The sequence below is a fragment of the Kogia breviceps genome, chromosome 4 (genome assembly GCF_026419965.1).
Source record: "Kogia breviceps isolate mKogBre1 chromosome 4, mKogBre1 haplotype 1, whole genome shotgun sequence".
In the NCBI taxonomy this organism is placed as follows: domain Eukaryota; kingdom Metazoa; phylum Chordata; class Mammalia; order Artiodactyla; family Physeteridae; genus Kogia; species Kogia breviceps.
The window spans coordinates 132,683,271-132,700,173 of record NC_081313.1 but is presented as its reverse complement, the minus strand read 5'-3'; positions in this window follow the sequence as shown (position 1 = coordinate 132,700,173).

The following is a 16,903-nucleotide window of genomic DNA, read 5'->3' as shown; positions in this document are numbered from 1 at the left end:
TTCCTTTTATTAAAAAATTCAAACATTATAGACAAGGTGGCCTCTTTGACCACCTCCTCCATCCTGATTCCGGTTCCCCTTCTTCAGTGCTGCTGTGTTTACCCCTCTAGAGATTTTTTTTTTTTTTTTAACATTTACCTATATTCATATGTACTTATTCAAAATGACATGTATTTTCAGCTTTATCCAAAAAGCATGTCTGCTTTAGTATGGAGATTTGAAACCATGATTTGCAGTAAAAATGTTCTACGCAACAGGGCTTCATTACTTATTAATGGGGACTTTTTTAGTGGATATACATCTTTAAAAGGTGTTTTTATTTTTATTTTTTTCATTGTGGCAAGTCAGTGCCTGCAGACCCACTTTTGTTTATGCTAAAGCTGTCCAGCTCAGGTTTCTCTCCTGCCCTAGGGAACACTCTGTTCCCCTTGCTGGATTCTAGGTATAAACTCCCAGTTTTGGGTCACTCCTTGATTTTGCGCTGGACTGCTTTAGTAGGCAGCCTCTCAGTGTGCATAACTTTATTTAAATCATTTTCTTATCCTTTCCCCGTTTCCATTCCAGCTTCTAGTTTGCTGAGATATCAAATAGATGTCAGAGGTTATATTAAAATTTTGTGTTACTATGTTCAAAGATGATGCATCCTCATTTTGAGAAAATTAAGGCATTTTAGAATGGTTACAAAACAGAATGTGTAATAACATTGCACTTTGATAATATCTTTCCAGACATTTCTTAATGTCAATACCCACAGGTGCCAACACACAATTTTATATAAATGGTATCATAGTATGCACATTGTACTGCAATTGGGCTTTCTTAAATTAAAAAAAAAAAGTCCTTACAGTTTTCTCTGTCAGTGAATGTAGATCTACAATATCCATTTTTTGACTCTTGATAATATTTTTAAAATAGTATGAGATTTGCTCTTATTTTATAGAAAAGCACAAAGAAGCAAACATTCTCCCATCTCTGATAGCCTATAGGGAACAGTTTGTTAAATTAAAAGAAACAAATCTATAAGATTAGAAAATTCGTGCTACGAAAAGTTACCAGATAAAAGTGAATGTTGAGAGCCACCCTCCCTTTCCTAGTTCATCTTTCCAAGGCTAAAATGCCTTTCTTAGTTTCTTGTGAATCCTTCAAACATACAAAATTATTGACATATACTTATTTCTATCTTTCTACCTCCTTTTTGTCTGTTTTTAACACAAAAGATCATAGTATACACAGTTATTTACTTTGCTTTTTCATTTAATATGTTATGGGGAAAGTTCCCTAACTGCAAGGTATAAAATATATATATTATAATATATAATATAATATAACATAATGCATATATTTCTGAGCTGCATAAAAAGTCATTTGTTAGAATGTGCCACAATTTATTTAATTAGTTCCCTATCATGGTAATTTTGGTTGTTCCTAGGGTTTTGCTTGTTTGTTTGTTGTGTGGTTTAGATTTTACTCCTAACGGTAGAACTGTGTTGCAAGAATATCTATGTACTTAAGTCTTATCAGCATATCTACAGAGAAAATCCTAAGCATTGAAGACTGGGTTAAAGGATATATGTGTTTTACATGTTGATGGAAATTACCAAATTATTATCCAGAAAGGTTGCACCAAATAACCTGCCAACAAAAGTGTTTGAGTGGGCTTCCCTGGTGGCGCAGTGGTTAAGAACCCGCCTGCCGATGCAGGGGATACGGGTTCGTGCCCCGGTCCAGGAAGATCCCACATGCCGCGGAGCGGCTGGGCCCGTGAGCCATGGCCGCTGAGCCTGTGCATCCGGAGCCTGTGCTCCGCAATGGGAGAGACCACAACAGTGAGAGGCCCACGTACCACAGAAAAAAAAAAAAAAAAAGTGTTTGAGTGCTTGTTTCTGAAACTTCCACAAGCATTGGTTATCAAAAATTTTAGTTGTTGCCAATCAAATACATTAAAATTGGTATCTTGTACTGATTTGCATTTACTTTATTATGAATGAAGTTGAGATACTTAAAAAATTTTCACTGGCCATTTGTAGTTTTTTTCTTGAAATTGTTCATACACATTCACTATTTTTTTTCTCCTGGGCTGTTCATCTTTTGCAATAGCTATCAGTAGAATTTGTATGAATACCTAATGTTTAATGAGCAAAGTATTACATTATTTTATAATTTATTCAACTACCTAATAATGAACACTTAGGATGTTTACAACATCATGCTGCAGTTTCAAGTATTCTTATACTTACATACTTATCTGGACCAAATATCTCTTTAAGTTAGATTTCTAGAAATGGAATTCCTTATTTAAAGCCAAATTCTTTGCCAAAATTTTCAAAACAATTTTCATAGTTTGATGGGGGAATGGTCCAAGTGGGAGAAAAAATGAAACAGGAACTAAATAGTTCCTCCTAATTGCAAGGGTAATCAGCTGTAAATTAGAGTTGAACTATTAGGCTGATTGATGATGTTATCATTCTAGTTGCTTTCATCAGTAAGCTTCTTAAAAATCCTAAACCTCCTTCTCTATTTGTGTGCCCAGGCCTCCTGGGAGTCTGTAAATTCTATGGAGAAAAAAAGAAATAAATTAAACTAACTTTGTAATTTTCAAGTAAACAATAGTATTTAAAAATTGTAGGGCTTCCCTGGTGGCGCAGTGGTTGAGAATCCGCCTGCCGATGCAGGGGACATGGGTTCGTGCCCCGGTCTGGGAAGATCCCACATGCCGCGGAGCGGCTGGGCCCGTGAGCCATGGCCGCTGAGCCTGCGCTCCGCAACGGGAGAGGCCACAACAGTGAGAGGCCCGTGAACCGCAAAAAATAAATAAATAAATAAATTTAAAAAATTAAAAAAAAATTAAAATTGTAAGCACATTCTGAACCATTTTATGGCCATGCCATTTTAACGTTGCCTTTACATTTCTGTTTACAGTTGTCTGAGTTGGTACATGCTATTTGAAGGAACATTTGGCATTATGGTAGTTCATTAATTTAAATTGAATGGAGGAAAGTAGTGGGAGAATTGAGTCAGTTACCTATGGCACTGGTGGACTCCTGGGGAAGCAGAGTTCAAAAGAAGCTGTGCACAAGCAATCTGTTGAATTAGAAGAATATAGGAAACTATTTGGGGGAGGATGAATTACTTAAATCCTGTCTTTGTATCTAACAATTTGTTCATTAGCAGTTAAGTGTAGTAGAAAACATAGAGTGAAGAAATTTTACATTTCTGATTTGAGTAATAATTGGATTAGGTCGCCAATTCAGACCAAATTGTATTAATGACCACAGTGCCAGCCTCAGTTTTATAGGAATTATCAGGATTTTTAATTTTAACTGAATTACAGGATTCCAGGATTACTTGGGTGGGCTGCCTTGAGTTAGTAAAGAAATGAAGTTATTAACACAATTTTGTACAATATAATTATCTGAACAGATGTTTTCTGCATTTGTATTCTTGACAGACAAAATCAAATAGACAAAAATTGGTTTGTTCTCATTTATTGACCAAATATGGATTTATTTGATTGTTATGAGGATACATATCTCTCTATATATAGATATATATACAGACAGACACACATATAAAACATTAATCTATTTTTCTTTTTTCCAATGTTACTTTCTTGAGGAAAGAAAAATCCAAGATGAAACTAACACTTAAGTTTTCCTTTGTCCTTTGTTACCACTACATTCAGTTTTACATACTCATTTGCAATGATATTATGACTAGAGTTTTGATTTCTACATTTCATTTAACATATACCATAACTATTTTTCCATGTTTTAATCTGATTTTATTCTTATTTCCCTTTGCCTTATACACTCTTTCTTGACAACGATCATGTAACCAATGTCATTTGCTCAGGTATATGAGCCCACACATTTTTCTCCATAACCATGTAAACATCTACAAATATATATAGACACATACACACACGTAAATAAATACATAAAAATATATAGAAGATTGTGAATTTGTCATTTGTTTTTACAAAAGTCAGGTCATAAACCATATATATTCCTCAGTTATATCCTTTCTTGCTTAATTCATCAGGGCAGCCCACCAGAGCAGGAGCTATAGATCCAACTTGATTTTTTAATAGCCACATAGTTATCCATATTACACACATATACATTAATTTACTCTTCCTTTATTAGTGGAAATTCAAGTTGTTTTCAAGTTTTTGTCATTACAAACAATGCCACAATAAGTATTCTCATAGATTCATGCTTAGATTGTTAGGACTAGGATTATTAGATCAAAGGATATGTACATATTTTGTTTTTAATATGTAAGGCCATATTACTTACTTTAGAAAGCTGTGTGTGGACCTTATTTGGATCTCGATTCACACAAACTATGAAAATAAATATGAGATTTGTAAAGCAGTTGGAAATTTCAACACTGACTAGATATTTCATTAAATTAAGTAATTTTTTTTATTTTATAAGATGTGATAATGGTAGAGATACAAACTGAAATATTTATGGGTGAAATACTTTCCTTCAGAAAAGTACTGGAGGGAAAGAAGTGGATGAAAGGATGGATGAAATAAGAGTGGCCATGAGTTGATAGTTGTTGAAGCTGGTATGATGGGAGCCTATTATACAATGGTCTTCTTTTATATATGTTTGAAATTTTCCATAATAATACTTTTTAAAAACTTTAACAATTCACACTGTATCTAGTGTGAATGAGAAAACCTATTTCCATACATTTCCCTTAGCACTGGGTGTTACCACTTTTTGTTTTTTAAAATCTCATGTGTGAAAAAAGGTATTTGTTGTTGTAATTTGCATTTACTTTACTATTAGTGAGGTTGATTATCTTGAGAAAGTGTAAAGCTTCCTCATTGGCAGCTAGCATCTGTGCCATGGTATTCCCAAATGAACTTACACAATACTTTCTAGAATATAAGTAATAAGATGTACACAAGGCCACTCTGGAACAAGACAGAGACAAGACCACTTTGCAACGGTAGAAACAATAAAACAGCTTGAGTGACAGCTGCTCTTTTATCAACAAAAATTTTAGCCTTGCTTTAATCCTGCTTACTAGATAAAAATTATGAAGGTATCAAGCCACTAAATTGCCCCAATTTCTTGACAACCTTCAATACGTAACTGGTTTCTACTTCTTAAACTTTTCTAGAATAATCCAGCACAAGTCCAAGTCCTGTGAGAAGTCCCTTCCAATCCTCTTGCTGAGGCCTGTAGTTTCTCTGGAGAACTTTCTCCCTTGTGGCAGCAAGGTAAATGAACCTACTTTTTTCACTATGGATTTGTTCCTGGAGGCCTTTGGTCGGTGGGCTTTAAAACAATCTTTTCAAAGTTTATTGTCCATTTGAATTTCCTCTTCTTTGGGACATTTTCCTGGTTCAGTGGGTAGTTCTGAAATTTTCCCTTTTGTTTGAGAGTCAGTCCCATTGATTATTCTAGGACCCATATGTACTACTTCTTAGTCAGAAGGGGTAAAAAATAAGGATTCTCATTCAGGTTGCATCATTCTATGTTTGATGGCATTAGCAAGAATTTTCAGGATCTTATTAATTCACCAGGAAGTCTGCTGGGAGGTGAGGTTGAAGGTAGGAGCTAAGCTGGACTTCTCTATTTACTCCAGACAATTCTGGTTGTTTTCTTGGCCACCAGTCTTGTTTGGCCAATGTTGATGGCATGTGTGTGTGTGTGTGTGTGTGTGTGTACCATTTATTGCTTGTTTCATTAGGTATTGAAAGAGAAAATTCATCATCTTAACTGAGAAGTCTGATATTTATATTAGATTTTGCTTCATATTTTTACAAGCTCTAATGTGAGATAAAAAAACATTAATACTTCTTTGTTAATTGTTCTTTTATTGATATGAAATATCACTATTTGTCCCTTTTAGTGCTTTTCATCTTGAATTCTACCATTTGTTACATTAACATTGTAACATACATAACACAATCTTTTGTTTGGTATGCTGGGAAAATATTTTGATATTTAAAGCCATGTGTCTTCATCCAATATGTAACTCTTTTTCCATTCAGATGACTAGACTCTTAGTCATCCTTTGGCATAAGGGAGATTGTCACAATAGAACCAGAGTACAAAGAGGCAATTCTTGGCTTGTGAAGTTCCTAGCTGAGGCTCAGGTATAAGATATTCTGAGCAAGTTTCTTCACCCTCATTCAGAGGAGAGAAGAGCCAAGTCCTGTTCTGTTTGCTCTATCAGTTCTGTTTCCTTAAGTGTTACTTCTCTCTTTTGTGAAGTGTAGTGTTTCTTAGTTTTTAAAAAATTTTTATTTATTTATTTATTTGGCTGCGTTGGGTCTTCATTGCTGCGAACGGGTTTTTTTCTAGTTGTGGTGAGCTGGGGCTGCTCTTTGTTGTGGTATGTGGGCTTCTCATCGCCTTGGCTTCTCTTGTTGTGGAGCATGGGCTCTAGGCATGTGGGCTTCAGCAGTTGTGGCATGCAGGCTCAGTTGTTGTGGCTCGTAGGCTCTAGAGTACAGGCTCAGTAGTTGTGGCTCATGGGCTTAGTTGCTCCGCGGCATGTGGGGTCTTCCCAGACCAAGGCTCAAACCTGTGTCCCCTGCTTTGGCAGGCGGATTTTTAACCACTGTGCCATCAGGGAAGTCCCTGTTTCTTAGTTTTGATGTTAGAGTTTCCCTCAAATGTTTTGTCATTCTTGAGTTGGGTGTTCATCTTGATTTTTGAAGTTCCCTATTAGTCTACACATGAATGCTAGATGTGTGTACCTCATCTTGTTGCCAGGAATTTTAGGAGAGTTTGAATTTGCTGCTGGATGGTCTATATATACACCAGGAAACCAGCCTGGATGGTCTATATTAGTGTCCAGTCTTCTGGGACCAGGGACAACCACATTATTACTGTGGGCACTGCAATGCCCTGCATCTCTGGCTCAGCTACTTACACTCACACTCGCTGCTCTTACCAGGAGGCAGAGGTCTCTACTGCCAGTTGCTTTGCAAAAACTGGGGAGGATTATTTTATTAGTTGCTCCAGCTAGGTCTCATTCCTATTTTCCTGTGTCTACTGCCTCTGAAGTTGGAGAACCTTCAAAGCTCTCCAGCTTTGCTTCAGTTTTCTCCACTGGACATTTTAGGTTATGATATTCTCTTTCAATCTGATGCCATTTGCTTTCCATTTTCCAGAGATTTCCTTATAATTCCAGCAGATTAATGTGATTATCAACATCATATCAGCCCTCAACATTTCTGGGTAATTCTCAGTTTGATTTCCTGCTCCCTAGAGTTATTTATTTCATATCTTTTCTATTCTCCTTAAACCTCTGACTATTCCTCTTCCTTCATACCGTCAGAAGACCTTACCGTTTACTGCAGAAAGAAAATTGAATCTATCACATGAGAACTCCCTCATCTTCCCCAAACCAAACTAAAATGCACCCATAACCACCTCTATCCTTCCTGCCCTCCTGCTGCATTAGAAATGCTGTTTCTCATCACATTTAAGGTTAATCTCTATAACTGTGTTCTGGGTCCAACTCCCTCCCATTGTCCTCAAATCCTACACTCTCAACTGCTCTTTCCCTTACCTACATATCCAATTGCTCCTTCACAACTGGGTCCTTCCCATGCACTTAAACCTTACTAAGTATGTCCCATCTTAAAAACAACCATAACCCAAACCTTCTTTTCACCTCACTTTACCCTCTAGCTCCCGTCCTATTTCTTTTCTTTCCTTTACAAACTTCCCTAGAGAGTCATCTACATTAGCAGCTTCCATTTCCTGGACTCACATTCACTTCTCAACCCACTCCTATCTAGCTTCCACCCCTCCATACTCCACAGAAATGGTGCTCCCTCAGATAATCTGACTTCTGTGGTGGTTTTAAAAGATGGCCACAAATTCTCTAATATTCTTCCTTCAAAAGGTAGAGTCTAATTCCCCTCCCCTTAAGTGTGGGTTGTACTATCTGACTTGCTGCTGATGCACAGCATACGCCAGAAGTGATGGCATATGACTTCCGAGGCTGGGTCACAGTGCGGCTTCAACCTCTCTCTCTTGGGTTGTTTGCTCTGGGGAATCCAGCTGTGAATGGGTCATCCTGGAAGGGGATCCTCCAGTCCTGTTAACTCTTCAGATGACCCCAGCCTGTCTGACATCTTGGTTATAGCCTCATGGGAGGCTGAGCCAGAAACACCCAGCTCAGCAGCTCCTGGATTCCTTACTTTCAGAAATTACATGAGTTAACAAACATTTGTTATTGTAAGCTGCTGAAGTTTAGGGTATTGTTAAACAGCAGTGGATAACTAATATAACCTCCATGCTGTTACATATAAAGAATGCTTAATGTTAGTGTCAGGAGCATTTGGCATTGTTGGCCCCTTCCTCTCTGAAACACTCTTCTCTTTGATTTCACGACACTGATGTCTGCAGCTTCTCTGACCCTTCCTTCCCAGAATCCCTTGCAGGCTCTTTCTCCTCTATAAGCAATTAAGTGTTGGGCTCCTTAAAGTTCAGTCCTAGGCTCTCTTCTTTTTTCAATCTAATCTTCCTCCTGGAGAGTTTTCACTCAGCCTCTCAGTAAATATGCAGTTGACATTCAGATTTTTTCATCTAGCGCAGACCTCTTCCCAGAACTATTCGCCTATATATCAAACTGCTTGCTCAGCATTGTCATTGATTATCCCCCAAACACCTCAGTCTCTGTACTCCAAGAACAAACTATCTTTCCCCTCAAAACTTGGTTCTTTTGGGTGGTGGGGAGATGAGTGAAATAGGTGAGGGAAATTAAGAGATACAAACTTCCAGTTACAAAATAAATTGAGTCACAGGGATGAAATGTATAGCATGAGGAATACAGTCAACAATAATATAATATCTTTGTATGGCAACAGATGGTGACTAGACTGACCATGGTGATTATTTTGTAATGTATATAAATACTGACTCACTACGTTGTGAACCAGGGACTAACTTAGTGTTGTAGGTCAATTATACTTCAAACAAACCCATAGAAAAAGAGACCAGATTTGTGGTTACCAAAGGTGAGGGGTGTGGGGAGGGGAGTTGAATGAAGGTGGTCAAAACACACAAACTTCCAGTTATAAGATAAATAAGTACTAGGGATGTAATGTACAGCATGATTAATATAATTAACACTGATATATGTTATACATGAAAGTTGTTAATAGAGTAAATCCTAAGAGTTCTCATCATAAAGAAAAAAATATATAAAAATTTTGTATGTATATGAGATAGTGAATGTTCATTAAACTTATTGTGGTAGTTATTTCATGATGTATGTAGGTCAAATCATTATGCTGTATACCTTAAACTTATACAGTGCTGTATGTCAATTATATCTCAATGAAACTGGAAGGAAAAAAATTAAAAAATAGTAATTGAAAACTAAAAATGAAAACTTGGTTCACTTTCTGTGCATCCTATTTCAGAGAATATCACCACTGCAATCATCTATCCAGTTGATTTGGGCCATCCATGTACCTCCCTCTCCCTAACTACACTTATCTAATCATTTACCAAACCTGTTGATTTTAACTCCTGTATATCTAGTAAATCTATACCATCCAAGCCATCGTTCTTTCTCACCAGGAGTATTACAGGATCCTCCAAACCTATTTCCTTAACGTCTACCCTAGGCTTGTCGCCAGTCTGTTCTCTACACTATTGCCCAAGGGATATTTTCAAATATTTTAAAAAACATGACACAAATCTGGTCATGTTTCCTTTCTGCTTAAAAGTCTTTAATGGTTTCCCATCACTGTTTGGATGAAGCCCTCAAATTCCTAATATGACCTGCTGGTCCTTTCATCCTTTTATCATAGCTTACGTCTCTAGCCTCATTGTGCCCTACTCCCCACTTGCTAAAATTCAGCCATTTTGATCTTTCAGCCCTTCTAATGTGCCATGTTCCCTCTTGCTCCAGGACCTTTGTAGGACTCTCTCTGCAATGTTTTTATCGATGGTAGAAGTCAGCATTACCATCCCTGGGTCAGGCGAGACTCCCCACACTTTCAGTCTATGTTAGATTCTTTTTTAAATCCTCCTGGAGAATTGGGGCCCTTTTCTCTAGAGCGTTACCTCAGTTAATAATTGGGCCAAGAGGTAAGACCCTTTGATTAATATGTGCCCCCACTCCTTCCCTCCGCCCTTTAAATTGTAAGTGCCACGAGAGCACTGAGAGTGCCTAACTTTGTACACTGTTACGGTTCAGTGCCTGGCACAGGGCCCAACGCCTGGTGGGCATTTAATGAACAGCATGGACTGTTCCCTAAAACTTTGGAAGGACTTGCACATAAAATTTTCTGGTCTGGTGCCTTTTTTTAAATTAAAAAAATTGGGTAAAATATGCATAACATAAAATTTGCCATCTTAACCATTTTTAAGTATACGGTTCAGTGGTATTAAATACATTCATAATATTGTGCAACCATCATTACCATTCATCTCCATAACTTTTTTTTTTTGGCCATGCCACGTGGCTTGCGGGATCTTAGTACCCTGGCCAGGGACCAGACCCAGGCCCCTTGCACTGGAAACGCGGAGTCCTAACCACTGGACAGCCAGGGAATTCCCTCCATAACTCTTTTCATCTTGTAAAACTGCATCTTTATACCCATTAAACCATAACTCTCCATTGCCTCCTCCCCCCAGCCCCTGGCACCCACCATTCTACTTAATGTCTCTATGATTTTAACTAACTATCTCATATAAGTGGAATCATACAATATTTATGACTCTTTCTGGGATTGGCTTATTTCACTTAGCCTGATATCCTCCAAGTTCATCCATTTTGTAGCATGTGTCAGAATTTCCTTCCTTTTAAAGGCTGAATAATATTTCATTGTATGTATATACTAAATTTTGCTTATCCATTCATTCGCTGATGGACACTTGAGTTGTGTCCATGTTTTAGCTATATGTTCATAACACTGCTATGAACATAGGTGTACAAATATCTTTTTGGGACCCTGCTTTTAGTTCTTCTGGGTATGTACTCAGAAGTGGAATTGCTATATCATATGGTAATACTTATTTTTTAAATTTTTTGAGGAACTGCCATAGTGTTTTTCATAGTGGCTATACCATTTTACATTCCCAGCAACAGTGCACAAGGATCCCAGTTTCTCCACATTGTTGCCAACATTTGTTATTTTCTGTTTAAAATGGTGTCTCTTAAGCACAAAAATTTTAATGTTGGTGCAGTTTATCGGATTTTTCTTTTATGGATTATGCTTTTTGTATGATATCTAAGGATTCTTTTTCTACCCCAAGATTATGAGGATTTTCTCCTTTTCTAAGAATTTTATAGTTTTAGCTCTTTTTTAGATGTTTGATTCATTTTGAGTTATTTTTTATGAACGATGTAAGTAAGGACCTAAATTCATCTTTTTGCATGTGAATATCCAATTGTTCCAACAGCATTTGTTGAAAATATTCTTTCCCCATTGAATTATTCTGGCACCTTTGTTGAAAATCAACTGACCGCAAATGTAAGAGTTATTTTTGGATTCTCAATTCTGTTCCATTGATTTATATGTCTATATTTATGCCAGTACACTGTCTTGATTTCTGTAGATTTAGAATTCATTTTGAAATTGGTAGCTGTAAGTCCTTTAACTTTGTTCTTTTTCAAAATTATTTTGAAACAATTCTATTCTAGGTCCTTTGAATTTTTATATGAATTTTAGGATCAGATTGTCAATTTCTGCAAAAAAGGCAGCTGGGATTTTGGTAGGATTGCGTTGAATCTATAGATCAATTTAGGGGAGAATTGCCATTTTACAAAGAGTGAGTCTTCTAATGCATGAACATGTAATGTCTCTCCATTTATTAAAATCTTTAATTTCTCTTAGCAATATTTTGTAGTTTTTTTTTCTTCCAGTTTCATTCAGAGATATAAGTGACATACAGCACTGTATAAGTTTAAGGTATACAACATAATGATTTGACTTAAATACATTATATGGCTCTTATGCTTTTTTTTTTGGTTGAATTTATTCCTAAGCATTTTATCTTCTTGATATTGTTGTGAATGGAGTTGTTTTCTTAATTTCATTTTTGGATTGCTCATTGTTAGTCAATAGAAGAGCCATTGATTTTTGTATATTGATCCTGTGACTTTGCTGAAATTATTTATATTCTACTATTTGTTTGTTGACCTGTGTTGTTTTGTTATTTAGTGCTGGTGTTACTAGTTCACTTGGAAGCCCATCTGCTCTGGTCCTGACAAATTTCAGTGCCGTTTCTGTTGTCAGTGATGAACTCCCAGTTGTCTGCAGACTACTCAGCCTGGCCTGGAGCCAATTCAGGGTCAGTTAGGAGGTACAGTTTTTTCATTTTATCCTGCTTTTCATCAGGGTTGAAAACACACAGCCAGGATACCTCCTAACAGTGGAAGGGCTAAGATACTGAAAGATTCAGTGGTTATAACTGAGCAGCAACCCCTCTGGCCCTGTTCCATATTTCAGAAGTCCCAAGATCTGGATCCCCTGGGGACCTGTGGATTTCTGGATCTTGTTCCAAATCCCTACTCCATCCCTGGAGGATGGGGGGCTCTGCCTATTGCTCCAAGTTTGCAGAAGGTGCCTTCTTTTGGTAAGTTATGTTTTCCTGGGGGAAGATAAAGGCTGGATACTTTTCCTGCCTTGTCTCTGACTATTTCAGATGGATTTCCTTTAGAGCTCTATTCTGCAACTAGTGGGCAGGTTTGACTCCTATCTAAGTTGATGCCAGCCTGTGGTTGTTGCTTTTCTTTTCTTTGGGGAACCCTTACTTTTTGGTCACTGGGAGCTGCTGTGACACTTGGGCAGCTTTTTGTTTGGTAATTTAGAAATTGTGCTCTCCGAGGTAAGTAGGCCAGATGGGTAACTGTGGGCCCTCCCAGGGCTGGGTATTAGCATTGCAAATTTGACTTTTCAGTTCTAGTTAGTAAGGTGACACCCAGGGAGAGAAGGAATTGTGCCAACTAAAGGAAGGTTCTTTCTTATTTATAATTTTCCCCACCAGCAGGAGGTTTTCAAAACATACATCTTCTTAGAAGGCTCTGTGCTGTCTAATCATTATCATAATTATTATAATCATAATGTGAATTTAAATTTCAGGGACAATATCAGGTGTGCATAATTTTCTTTATTTTTAATACCTCTTTTCTGTGTGTGAGATAAAACGTAAGACATTAATTTATTTATTTTTTACTTAAAATTTTGATTGAAATATAGTTGATATACAATGTTGTGTTAGTTTCAGGTATACAGCAAAGTGATTCGGTAGAATATATATATGTATATTTTACTTCACCAGCATTAGCATACATGAATTTGTCTCCTTAACACAAGTTTGTTTATGTTATGACAATCACTGCCAGGTAATGAGGGAGCAAAGGGTTTGAAAAGAAAGTGGCAGGTCTCAAGGCAAATTATTTATAAAAATATTTTACATTTTAATAACTAAAAAGTTTTTCATTATAAAGAAAAATTTTAAATACAGAAAGTAGAAGAAAAAAGAGTCACCTATGGTGTCATCATCTAGAGACCACCTGTAGTAATGTGCATTTCTTGTTCTTTTTCCTATGTATAAACCTAAACAAATATATCTCTCATGTAATTTAGGGAATTACCAAAATAATTATGCTTTGCTTTTAATAACTCCTGCCCAAAACAAAGCAGAACTTGAAAATGGAAAAATGGGAGAAGAGTATTCATTTTACAAAAGAATTCCCTCAAACTTATTTTTCAGTGTGGTTCTATTGTTTTTGGAAATGTCATGCTCTTAAAAAATTTCAAATTATACAGAAAAATAAGAGAAAGTAAAACACTTGACATTCCCCTATTTAAAATGAACTACTATTGGGATACAGCTAACCCATTGTTTAGAGATGAATTCATGGCTGTAAATGTCTATGTTGAAAAGAAGAAGGAATGCAAATCAATAACTTAATCTTCTATTTTAAAGAACTGGAAGAAGAGCAAACTTAAACCCAAAGCAAACAGAAGGAAGGAAATATTAATGAGTAGAGTAGTAGTAAATGAAATAGAAAAACAATAGAGAAAATCAAGGAAACAAAAAATTGTCAACAAAGTTGGCAAACTTTTAGCTAGACTGACCAAATGTAAAACAGAGAAGACTCAAGTTACTAAAATCAGGAATAAAAGTGGGGACATTGCTATTGACATTATAAATGAAAAGAATTATAAGGGAATTCTATGAACAACTATATGCCAACAAATTAGATTATGTAGATAAAATGGACAAATTCCTAGAAGCACAAACTACTGAAATTGTCTCAAGAAGAAATAGAAAACCTGAATAGATCTGTAACAACAAAAGGTATTGAATTAGTGATCAAAACCTGTTCACAAAGGGAAGCCCAAGACCATATGGCTTCACTGGTGATTTCTGCCAAACATTTGAAGAAGAGTTAACATCAATTCTTCATAAATTCTTCCAAAAAATTAGAAGGAGAGGGATTATATCCCAACCCTTTCTATGAGGTTAGTATTACCCTAATGCCAAAGCCAGGCACAAACCACGAGAAAACTATAGACCAATATCTCCTATGAATCTAGATGCAAAAATCTTCAGCAAAACACTAGCAAACTGAATACAGCAACATATAAAAAGATTGTATGCCATGACCAAATAGGATTTACCTCAGGAATGTAAGGTTTACTCAACATATGGAATTGAATGTAATACACATGTTAATAGAATGAAAAAAATCCACATGATCATCTCAATAACTTCAGTTAAAGCATTTGATAAAATTCAATACCCTTTTAAGATAAAGACAATAAACTAGGAATAGAAAGCAATTTCCCCAGCCCACAGATAACATCATACTTTATGGTGAAAGATGGATAGCTTTTCCCCTAAGTACAGGAACAAGACAAGAATGTTTGCTCTATTCAAAATTTTACTGGAAATTTTAGCCAAAGCAATAAGGCAAGAAAGTAATAAAAAGTGTCCAGGTTGGAAAGGAAGAAGTAAAACTATTTGCAGATGATATGATCTTTTATACAGAAAATCCTAAGGCATATACCAAAAAAAAAAAAAAGAAAGCTAATAAAGGAGTTCAGCAAGGTTGCAAGATATAAGACCAAGATACCAAAATCAGTTCTGTTTCTATATACTAGCAATGAACAATCCAAAAATCAAAACAGTTCCATTTATAGTAGTATCAAAAATAATAAAATGTGGGCTTCCCTGGTGGTGCAGTGGTTGAGAGTCCACCTGCTGATGCAGGGGATGTGGGTTCATGCCCCGGTCAGGGAAGATCCCACATGCTGTGGAGCGGCTGGGCCCTGAGCCATGGCTGCTGAGCTTGCACATCCGGAGCCTGTGCCCCGCAATGGGAGAGGCCACAACAGTGAGAGGCCCGCGTACCACAAAAAAATAAAATAAAATAAAATAAAATTCTTAGGAATAAATTAAACAGAAAAGTGTAAGACTTGTACACTGAAAACTGCACAACATTTTTTAAAGAAATTAAAGAAGAACTAAATAAAAGGAAAGACATCTTGTATTCATGGATTTGTAAGACAATATTTTTAAGATGGCAGTGATCTTCAAATTGATCCATAGATTCAATGCAATTGCTATCAAAATCCTAGTTACCTTTTTTTTGTAGAAATATACAGTGGATTCTAAAATCTATATGGAAATGCAAGGGACCCATTATAGTCAAAACAATATTGAAAAAGAAGAGCACAGAAAAAATATTTGAAATTTATGGTATGTGAATTTTATCTCAATAAGAAATATAAAGGAAAATGTTAACTACCGTTAAGAATACCATTGTGGTGAGTATTGTCCAGCCATCCAGATCCTTTATGTAACCCTGTGTTCATGTGACACAAGGGTGCTCTCCTGCTGCACTGTGACCTGCTCATCTCCCCTGCAGTATGTCTCAACTTCTCATGGCAATGGCTACTTAGCTCTACTGTCAATTTTAATCGTCATTTAAAATTCTGTTGAACATACTAGAGTATATTTAACTATTCTCAACTAATAGATGGTTTCTAATCTTTGCATATAGTAAAGAATACAGTGATGATTATCCCTTAAGTACTTTTTTTCACATGTTATCATCCTTTTGGGTAAATCATTGAAGTGGTATTGCTAGATTGAGAGGTATTTGCATTTTGTAGAGCAGTGGTCCTCAACCTTTTTGGCACCAGGGACTGGTTTCATGGAAGACGATTTTTCCATGGACGGGGGTGGGGGAGGGGTGGCGGGGGCAGGGGAAAGGGAAAGGGATGGTTCAGGCAGTAATGCGAGCGATGGCGAGCAGCAGATGAAACTTGGCTTGCTCGCCTGCCGCTCACCTCCTGCTGTGCGGCCCGGTTCTAAACAGGCCACGGACCCATACCTGTCCATGGTCCGGGGGGTGGGGACCCCTGTTGTAGAGGACCAAACCACATTGTAGAAAGTTTATTTCAATGTGTCCTTTTAGCACTGGAGCATGAGTTATGTGTTTTTCTCGTGTCATCTTTGTGCAAGTTTAATTATCTACTTCACCTAATACATGTGAAATGTGATTTAATTTACATACAACCCTTCGGGAATATATCAAATATGGACACATTACTTTTTCTAAGTAGTTCAGCATAATACCATTAATATATGATTTTTTTTCCTATAACCTAGGTTAAGAGTCAAAAAAGAAGATCCTCATAGAAGTAAAATACATGAATATCAATCACAGCCTTGTTGAATAGCATAAATAGGAGATAGTCTAAGTTCTCATTAGAAGAGGAATAGGTAAATAAGTTATACTACATCATATGAGGATACCAAAAGAATGAGGAAGAGTTATATGTATTGAGGTGTAAGGTCTGCAAGACATATAGCTGAATGAGAAGAGCAAATAGCAAATCAGTGTATATGATGTGTTCTAATTTAAACCAAAAAACACTAAAACTAAG